This window comes from Oreochromis aureus, linkage group 22, assembly GCF_013358895.1.
Source record: "Oreochromis aureus strain Israel breed Guangdong linkage group 22, ZZ_aureus, whole genome shotgun sequence".
NCBI classification, from domain to species: Eukaryota; Metazoa; Chordata; class Actinopteri; order Cichliformes; family Cichlidae; genus Oreochromis; species Oreochromis aureus.
This window is the reverse complement of record NC_052962.1, coordinates 11,972,844-11,981,835: the sequence shown is the minus strand read 5'-3', so window position 1 is coordinate 11,981,835 and position 8,992 is coordinate 11,972,844. Positions and strand designations below refer to the sequence as shown.

Sequence of the window (8,992 nt, the reverse complement as noted above, 5' to 3'; positions counted from 1 at the left end):
AAAAATACATGAAGGTAAAATGGTGATTCTCCTGTCTGGAATATGCAGGAGAGTTGAGAAATAAACAGATACATGATGTTTGATACAATAATAAAAACATGTGTTCCTACACAAAAGGTGGCACTACAAACCAAACATTTTCTTATATTTTATACTACATTTTTTATTTGAATTAATACCTATTTTACTTTATTATATTTATTTTATTTGAGAAAATGTGACATAACTTCATACAAATAGCTGTTTTTAAACATCATTTTGAATTTTTAAAAATACTTTAACCCTTTTATTTTTTGGCTGTGTTATGTCTTTGTTGGAAATCTTCTGTTTAATCACATTTGTTTAAATTCAGTGTCTTTTACTGTTACATGTCATCTATACTCTGATGGATTTTGCCCCCTTTCAACAGCTTTGTGGATAAAAATGTACACACACAAAGTCTGGTCAAAGTGTTCGTGCTTAACACGGTGCTGATCTCAGCTACCAGAAAGTCTTATCCGAAGCTGCTGTTTCATCATTAAATCTCAGGATCACCCTGTGTTTTTCCCCAAGCTGGCAATGTTTCATGTTAAATAAAGAATCAAAGAAATCCTGACTGTCAGTCATTTCCTCGGGCGAGTTGTTCAAAGATTCAAAGATTCAAAGTGTTTATTGTCATGTATACAGAAGAAATAGCATTTCTCTGTGCAATGAAATTCTTCCTTTCCTGTCCATACGCAAATGCCAAGTTAGGTAAGGGTTAAAGGAACAAGATAAAAATAAGGATAAAAATAAGACAAAATAAGACAAAATATTAAGATAAATAAAGATAAAAATAAGAATAAAAATAATGACAGATTAAAAAAAAAGTACAGAAACAAGTGTAGACAAGTGAGGTATGCAGATGTCAGATGTACAAAGGAGCTTAATGTACAAAATGAACTTAGTGTGCAAAGTGTCCTGATCTGCAAATTGCAGTTGAGTTACGTCAACTGTTCAGGAGTCTGACAGCAGTGGGGCTGAAGGAGTTGTTGAGTTGGGACGTTCTGGATTTCACACTTCTAAACCTTCGTCTCGAGGCCAGAAGTGTGAACAGTCCATGTTGAGGGTGTGTGGGGCCTTTGTGGATGGAGGCAGCTCTCCTCTGGACTCTGCGATGGTAGATGCTCTGCAGAGAGGGCAGCAGAGTCCTGATGATCTTCTCCGCAGTTGTTATCACTCTCTGCAGGCGTTTGCGATCCATAGCAGTAGTTCTGCCGTACCATGCAGTGATGCGGCTGGTCAATGTGCTCTCCACAGTGCAGCTGTAGAAGCTGCTGAGGATCTTGGCCGACATACCAAATTTCCTCAGCATCCTCAGGAAATACAGCCCCTGCTGAGCCTTCTTGACCAGCTGTGTGGTGTTCAGTGTCCAAGTGAGGTCCTCACTGATGTGAACGCCCAGGTGCCAAAAGCTGCTCACCCTCTCCACTTCACTCTCCTGGATAAACAGCGGCTGGTGAGGCCTCTTCTTCTTGTTCATGTCCACTATCATCTCCTTTCTGTTTGCTCATACTCATATTCAAAATTTGACGTGTTTTTCTCACAAACTTAAATGCTTGTGATGCTCCTGCAGAATAACAATATATTTACTGAAGCACTTTTTAGGTTTCTGTAAATCTTGTGAATGTGATAACTCAAGAAAGAAACAACTAGGATTTTCCTCAACCTCAAGGTAAAAGTCAGAGGTCAAGTTTTCTGAAAATGTTCTCATGCGATTACTGAAGAACGAGGCAAAGTATACCTTTTAAACTGATACCTTTGTCAGTAGTTTTCTCAGTTTCTGAAAGCTTACAGTGATCAAAGAACAGGTGATGCAGCATGGTGGTAAAAGAATGAGCATAAAGTTTTCAAAAGAAAATACAGATTTCATTCTGAATATCTGTTGTCAGGGCTGGACTGGGACAAAACATTTGGTCACTAGTCAAATCATTTTGACTAGTGACCGGCCCACCATGGTATTAAAGGAAAAGCCATAAAGTCTTTATAATAAACTTAAACCTACACCATCCTCCCTATTCTGGTATTCTAAACAGTACTTAACAAAAATATAAAACAACCTAATTTATAATTACATATACCCAACTAATAGGGTTGCCAACTCCCAGCAAAAAAAGAAAAGAAAAAATAAATAGGGAACCACTCCCGTACCCTCTGCCTCAAGATGCTTAATTGACAAAACCGATTTTAATTTAATGCACATATAAAACAAATGCACAGAAATCTATTATTTTTCTCCAGTAATTAAGTAGATTTAACATCTTTCTTCAACAGAATTGCAGACTGCACAGATGGTACCTTCCCAAAGGAAAGAATACTATAACTTACTAGGGTATATACTAGACTTAATATTTACTGAATACAATAATGGATTTCTATACATTTAACATCAGATGAAAACTTTGGTTGTAAGATTCAGATAATTATTTATTAAAAGCGAGACATTTTTAAATGCGAATAAGAAAGAAAAGTATTTCTTTGTGTCCCCCTTTCCCTGTTAATGCCCTACCTGGCCCCCTGGCAACACTTTGCTAGACCCGCCCCTGCACAGTTACCAGCTGTCAGCTACGTAGAAAAAGGATCCTGGTGTTATTTGTCTCTCAGAAACAGTTCATAACTTCCCTTCAACTCATTCATGTCACCTAAAAGGTAAAAGGTAAACCTGTTTCTCCATCACCTGTTCAGCTCTGATGATTCAGTAAGGACATCTCCTGGTTTCATCTTCATGTTTCCCTCTCACCACATATCCAAACCGATATCATGACCAGCAGCTTTTACAGTTGTGGCTCCAGCAAACATCAGCTGATCCTAGAAAGTAATATTAAATAAATTCTAACACAGCTGATCCACCTTGAACGTGCTGCTGTTGTTTAGCACGAACTCCGCTGGTTTCCTCTTTCTGGCACAGAGAGAAAAGCCGATCAGCTGATCATTGATCAGTTTCATGATTGAAGTAGCAACTTTCTAGCAGTAGTACGTGAAGTACTAAGGGACAAATCGCTTTCCTTTTCACCTCAACTTTAAAGTCCAACCTCCTCGGCTGTAATTGGTCCAGCCCAGAGTCATTCATGACCAACTAGCCAATCCACCACCATTCATTTATACCGTTAAAAAAAGAAAAGAAATAAAACCCCATCAGCCCATAAAAACGAAAAATCACGAGCGGCCCACCGGGCAAATGCCCGGTATGCCCGATGGCCAGTCCAGCCCTGTCTGTTGTCTTTGTACTATCAGAATAATGATTAGAGTTTCAATCATTTTTAAATTACACATATGTTTCATAAGCAGTGGGAGCAGGTGGACTGAAAGACACAACTCTGGTGTAAAAGTCCACATCTTTATTTGTCATACATCAATGTAAATGCTCAATGCAGGGGTCTCCTTGCGATGATGTCAGAGATCAGGTGACACGGGTGAGTACACTAATCCCTTCTGTCAGCAGGATTCTCTCCAAAAGATCTCCTCAACTTTCCAGACCGGAGTATCTGCACAAAGAAGAAGCTGCTGAACAGAGAGCAGAAACTGTACTGCAGAACACAGGGAGCTGGACTTTTCGTTGCACTTACAGTCTGTATTGTGCTTTTTCTTCTTCATATAGATCCTCAAATCTGTGTCAATGATGATTTACGCACGTGGCACAGTAACAGTATCTGCATTAACACAGGGACGTCTCGTGGTCTGACGGTAAATACATTTTGGTGTTCTTCTGCACATCATACAGGTCAGCTGTTACACGCAGATTCCAGTTTTTACGGTGGAATAAGAAAAAATGCAACATCCAGACTGTAACTGGCAGTGAAAAGCACAACATGTTTGTAGTTCCAATGCTGATACAACCTAAACGCGTGAATCTTAAAATGTACGGTCCTGCTTAGTGGGTTTAAAATGGACTCCTCTGGATTGGAGGTGATTGACTACATGGACGTTCAGCCTGTACCTGACTGGCCGTGATCGTATAGTGGTTAGTACTCTGCGCTGTGGCCGCAGCAACCCCGGTTCGAATCCGGGTCACGGCATTGAGGTGAAGCTTTTGAAGCAAATACAGCAGATAAAGTGGAACAAGAATACATGAGGGTGAAATGGTGATTCTCCTCTCTGAAATCTGCGCGAGAGATGAGACAAAAACTGACAGATGACGTTTGAAATATTAATAAAAACAGGTTAATTTAAGAAGTCAACTTGTAACCTGTGACCAGTCGGTAACAAAAAGTAACCACATGCTGTGCACTATTTAGTTTATTTTGTTATTTGTACAACAGCTTTCTGAATTAGGGAAAAGCAGCACACGACTTCAGAAATTACGATAAAAAAGCTGCTTCCATAAAGTCTAAGGCATAAAAGCTTTGACTTCTTGATATGATTCATCAACGCTGGAACAAGGACATTTTTACATCATGTGTTCCTACACAAAAGGTGGCACTACAAACCAAGTTGGGAATGTTTCATTGTTAAATGGTTGTGATGCTCCTGCAGTATAACAATATATTTACTGGAACAAAAAGTGCTCCAGTAAATATATTGTTATACTGCAGGAGCACAAGCATTTAGCTTTTTGACAAAAACATGTAAAGATCTGAATATGAGTATGAGCAAACACAAAGGAAAGGACACACAGTCAGGATTTCTTTGATTCTTTATTTAACAGCTTGGTGAAAAACACAGGGTGATCCTGAGATTTAATGATGAAACAGCAGCTTCAGATAAGACTTTCTAGTAGCTGAGATCAGCACCGTGTTTATGACAAACACTTTGACCAGACTTCATGCCTGTACATTTTTATTCACAAAGTTGTTAAAGGGGGCAAAATCCATCAGAGAATGGATGACATGTAACAGTAAAAAAAGACTGAATTTAAACAAATGTGATTAAACAGAAGATTTCCAACAAAGACATAACACAGCCAAAAAATAAAAGGTTGTGGTTTCAAATAGAGGAGCTTAACAACTTAAGTGGTGACAAGTTCTTTGTTTGTGTGTGTTTTCATTTTTAATCTTTTCTTCTCTTCTCACTCTATGTCCTGAGTCAGGATGTAGAGTGAGTACTCAGTACTGTTTTGTTTTTTTTGTTTTTTTGTTTTTTTTGTTGAGGGAACAAGTTTCCAAAACATTTTTAAGTTCTGGGAACTAATTTGACTGTACTTTTTTTTTTATCCCTTTACTGACCTCTTGTGGTAACATGTGATTATGTATTTGCTTTGCTGAATTACTTGTCAGTTACTTTCTTTAGGTGGGACTGATTGACTGACTGTCCACCTGCTCCAACTCCTTATGAAACATGTGTGTAATTGAATAATGATTTTAACTCTCATCATTATTCTGATGATAGTACCTTCCTTTTGAAAACATTTTTAAGATTTCAGACAGGAAAACCACCATTTCACCCTCATGGATACTTGTTCCACTTTGTCTGCTGTATTTACAAGGACTGTTACAACCTGGCCGGAAAATGCTCTCCACAAACTACAAGACTGCTTCACAGAGACAGACTGGGACATATTTGAACACCAGGACCTAGAAACTTTCACAGGATCAGTACTGGACTACATCAAGTTCTGTACTGCAAATGTGACAGTGGACAAAAGCATTCGGGTTTTCCCAAATCAAAAACCCTGGATGACCAGCGAGGTCCGCTCACTCCTCAAAGCCCGTGATGCTGCCTTCAGGTCAGGTGACAGAGCTCTGTACAGGGCTGCTCGAGCTGACCTGAAAAGGGGGATTAAAAAAGCCAAGTCAGACCACAAAAGGAACATCGCGTCCCACCTGTCCAGCAACAACACACGAGAGGTGTGGCAGGGAATGCAAGACATCATCAACCACAGAGGCAGCACTGCGAAAACAGAGAATTCCAGTGTGCAGCTGGCAGAGGAAATAAACAGCTTCTTCGCCCGCTTTGAAACACCACAACAGCAACACTCATCTGCTTCAGCCCTGCTCCCATCCTCATCCTCACCTGGTTCCTGTACCGCTCCACTCACTGTAACGGAGCACGATGTCAGACGTGTGCTCCTAGCAGTGAACCCCAGAAAGGCGGCCGGTCCAGACGGAGTACCTGGCAAGGTACTAAGAGCATGTGCACACCAGCTCACCCTCATCTTCACCAGACTCTTCAACCTATCACTGGATCAGGCAGCCATCCCATCCTGTCTAAAATCAGCCACAATCATCCCAGTGCCGAAGAAGTCTCCCATCACCAGCTTGAATGATTACCGCCCTGTGGCCCTCACACCGGTAATCATGAAATGCTTTGAGAGACTAGTCCTTCAACACATCAAGGATTACCTCCCCAGAATTCGACCCCACCAGTTTGCATACCGTGCAAACAGATCCACAGAAGACGCCATCGCCACAGCCCTCCACGCTGTGCTGAGTCACCTAGAGCAGCGGCAGAGCTATGTCTGAATGCTCTTTGTGGACTACAGCTCAGCCTTTAATACAATCATCCCGGACATCCTCATCAACAAACTGGTCACTCTTGGCCTCCCTCCTCTCACATGTGCCTGGATAAAGGATTTCCTCACAAACCGGCCCCAGACTGTGAGACTCGGCCCTCATCTCTCCTCCACTCGCACACTGAGCACCGGCTCCCCACAGGGCTGTGTGCTGAGCCCCCTCCTGTATTCTCTCTACACCCACGACTGCAGTCCGGCCCACAACAACACTCTCATCATCAAGTTTGCTGATGACACCACGGTAGTCGGACTCATCTCGAGGGGAGACGAGGCAGAGTACAGAGAGGAAGTCCTGAAGTTGGCAGCATGGTGTTCAGAAAACAACCTGGCACTGAACACCAAGAAAACCAAAGAGCTCATTGTTGACTTCAGGAGACACAGCACTGACTTGGCCCCCTCTACATCAACGGGGTGTGTGTGAGAGGGTCCACACTTTCCGGTTCCTTGGTGTCCTCATCTCTGCTGACATCTCCTGGATGGAAAACATCTCAGCAGTCATCAAGAAGGCCCAACAGTGGCTGCACTTCCTGAGAGTCCTCAGGAAGTACAAGCTGAACTCCAACCTGCTGCTGACCTTCTACCGCTCGTCCATTGAGAGCCTGCTAACCTACTGCATCACGGTATGGTACGGCAGCTGCACCAAGGCAGATAGAGTGAGGCTTCAGAGTGTGGTCAAGACAGCACAAAAGATCATCGGCTGCCCTCTCCCCTCCCTGATGGACATTTATTCCTCCCGCTGCCTCAGCAGAGCAGCAAACATCATCAAGGACAGCTCCCACCCTGGCTTCAACATGTTCAGCCTGCTTCCCTCAGGGAAGCGCTACAGGTGCATCAACACTAAAACCCACAGACTCAAAACAGTTTCTTCCCCAAAGCGATAACCACCCTGAACTCACACATGCACCGATAACACAGCCCCCCACTTCCCACTTCCTCTATGGACCACCACTATTTATACCAATTCTATGTGCAATAACTGTATATACATAAACACTATTTATTACATATTGTTTACGGTTTGTAAATTGTACATTTTATATATATATATATACATCTTCTTCCCTATGTTAATACTGTCCATATGTATATAGTGCTGCAGAACTGTACCCCCCAACATGTTTACACTGAGTAGGAGATGCTCTGTATCTCATTGTACAGCTGTATAATGACAATAAAGGCATTCTATTCTATTCTATTCTATTATATGATCACGGCTGGTCAGCTGCAGGCTGAACATCCCTGTAGTAAATCACCTCCAAACCATAGGAGTCCATTTTAAACCCACTAAGCAGGATTACACATTTTAAGTTTGACACGTTTAGGTCGTATCAACATTGGAACTACAAACATGTTGTGCTTTTCACTGCCAGTTACAGTCTGGATGTTGGGCTATTAAATATGCTGTGATCGGACAGATTGACAGACGCTTCCAAAGTATACATGTATCTGTTGTAGTGTCAGCCACTGGACTCTGGATTGGTGCAAATGTAGGTAAATAAAGGGAGGTGTAGCCCTAGCAGAAACAGAGCTTTGATTCATGCACCCACAGTATACTAACTTTTAGTAGACTTAACCAGCAGCTGGTTGACCTTGTCAGTGTCATATGCTTTTGGGACAAGAAGCTTTTTAGCTGCAGGCAACTTGTTTCTTGGTATCCTACCCATCAGTGGATGAGCAGGTGACAAAGCAACTGATTTGAGGGGGGGGGTGGTAGGATAATCCAGCAACGCTAAATGATTGTCTACTGTTTTGTTCCACAGTTTCTTAACCGTCTGAGCTTCTCCATTAGCGTGAGTAGTGTGAGGTGATGAAATGTGGTGTGAGATACCATATTTCTCACAAAAGCTTCTGAATTCTTCTGCAGTGTACTGTGGACCATCTGCCCACGGGATGCCATGTCTACTAAACTGGGCTTTCAGTCGTTCAATCACACTATGACTGCGGTGGTCTTTCAGTTCATCCATGTAAATAAATTTTGAGCAGTAGTCCATCAGTACTTTATAGTGTTTAGATTCAAAGTTAAAAATGTCAGAGCTCACTTGCACAAAGGAAAGTCTTCATTTGACTCCTTCTGTTTAAAATAAAAAATAGGAACCAACAAGAGCTAATCAAATTGCACTGATTGTTTCTTTTAGTACCATTTTCTGACTCCAACCTTGAGGTAAGGCATAATGTATGACATTTTAGATTATTTTCTCTGTAAAAATAATAAAGTGAAAATCCAAAAGATTTCGGGGCTGGGCTAAACCCTCAATGTTTTAAGATCCTTGCAACACTCCTATCTTGACTGATGTTGTCGTAAGAAACCTTGTAGTTGAAAGACCAACATAGTTTTTAACCGTTTCATATGTTCCCTTACAGAAATCTTAAAAATGTCAGAATATGTTTAGAAAAAAGAACATCAAGAAGTGGAAACTAGAAGAAAAAGTGTAAAAAAAAATGCTGATGTTGTTTGGTGTAAGGCAGATGTAGCATTCAGGGTAAACAGAGTGAATCATGATGATATAACAAGCAAAGACCAAAAAT

General features: G+C 41.4%; 1 non-coding gene across 1 annotated transcript; it reads left to right on the top strand.

Moving 5' to 3' along the window:
• The first annotated feature begins 3,962 nt into the window (after positions 1 to 3,962).
• On the top strand, positions 3,963 to 4,034 carry trnah-gug. The gene has a single exon. It is a non-coding gene; the product is annotated as a tRNA-His (tRNA).
• Positions 4,035 to 8,992: the final 4,958 nt, after the last annotated feature.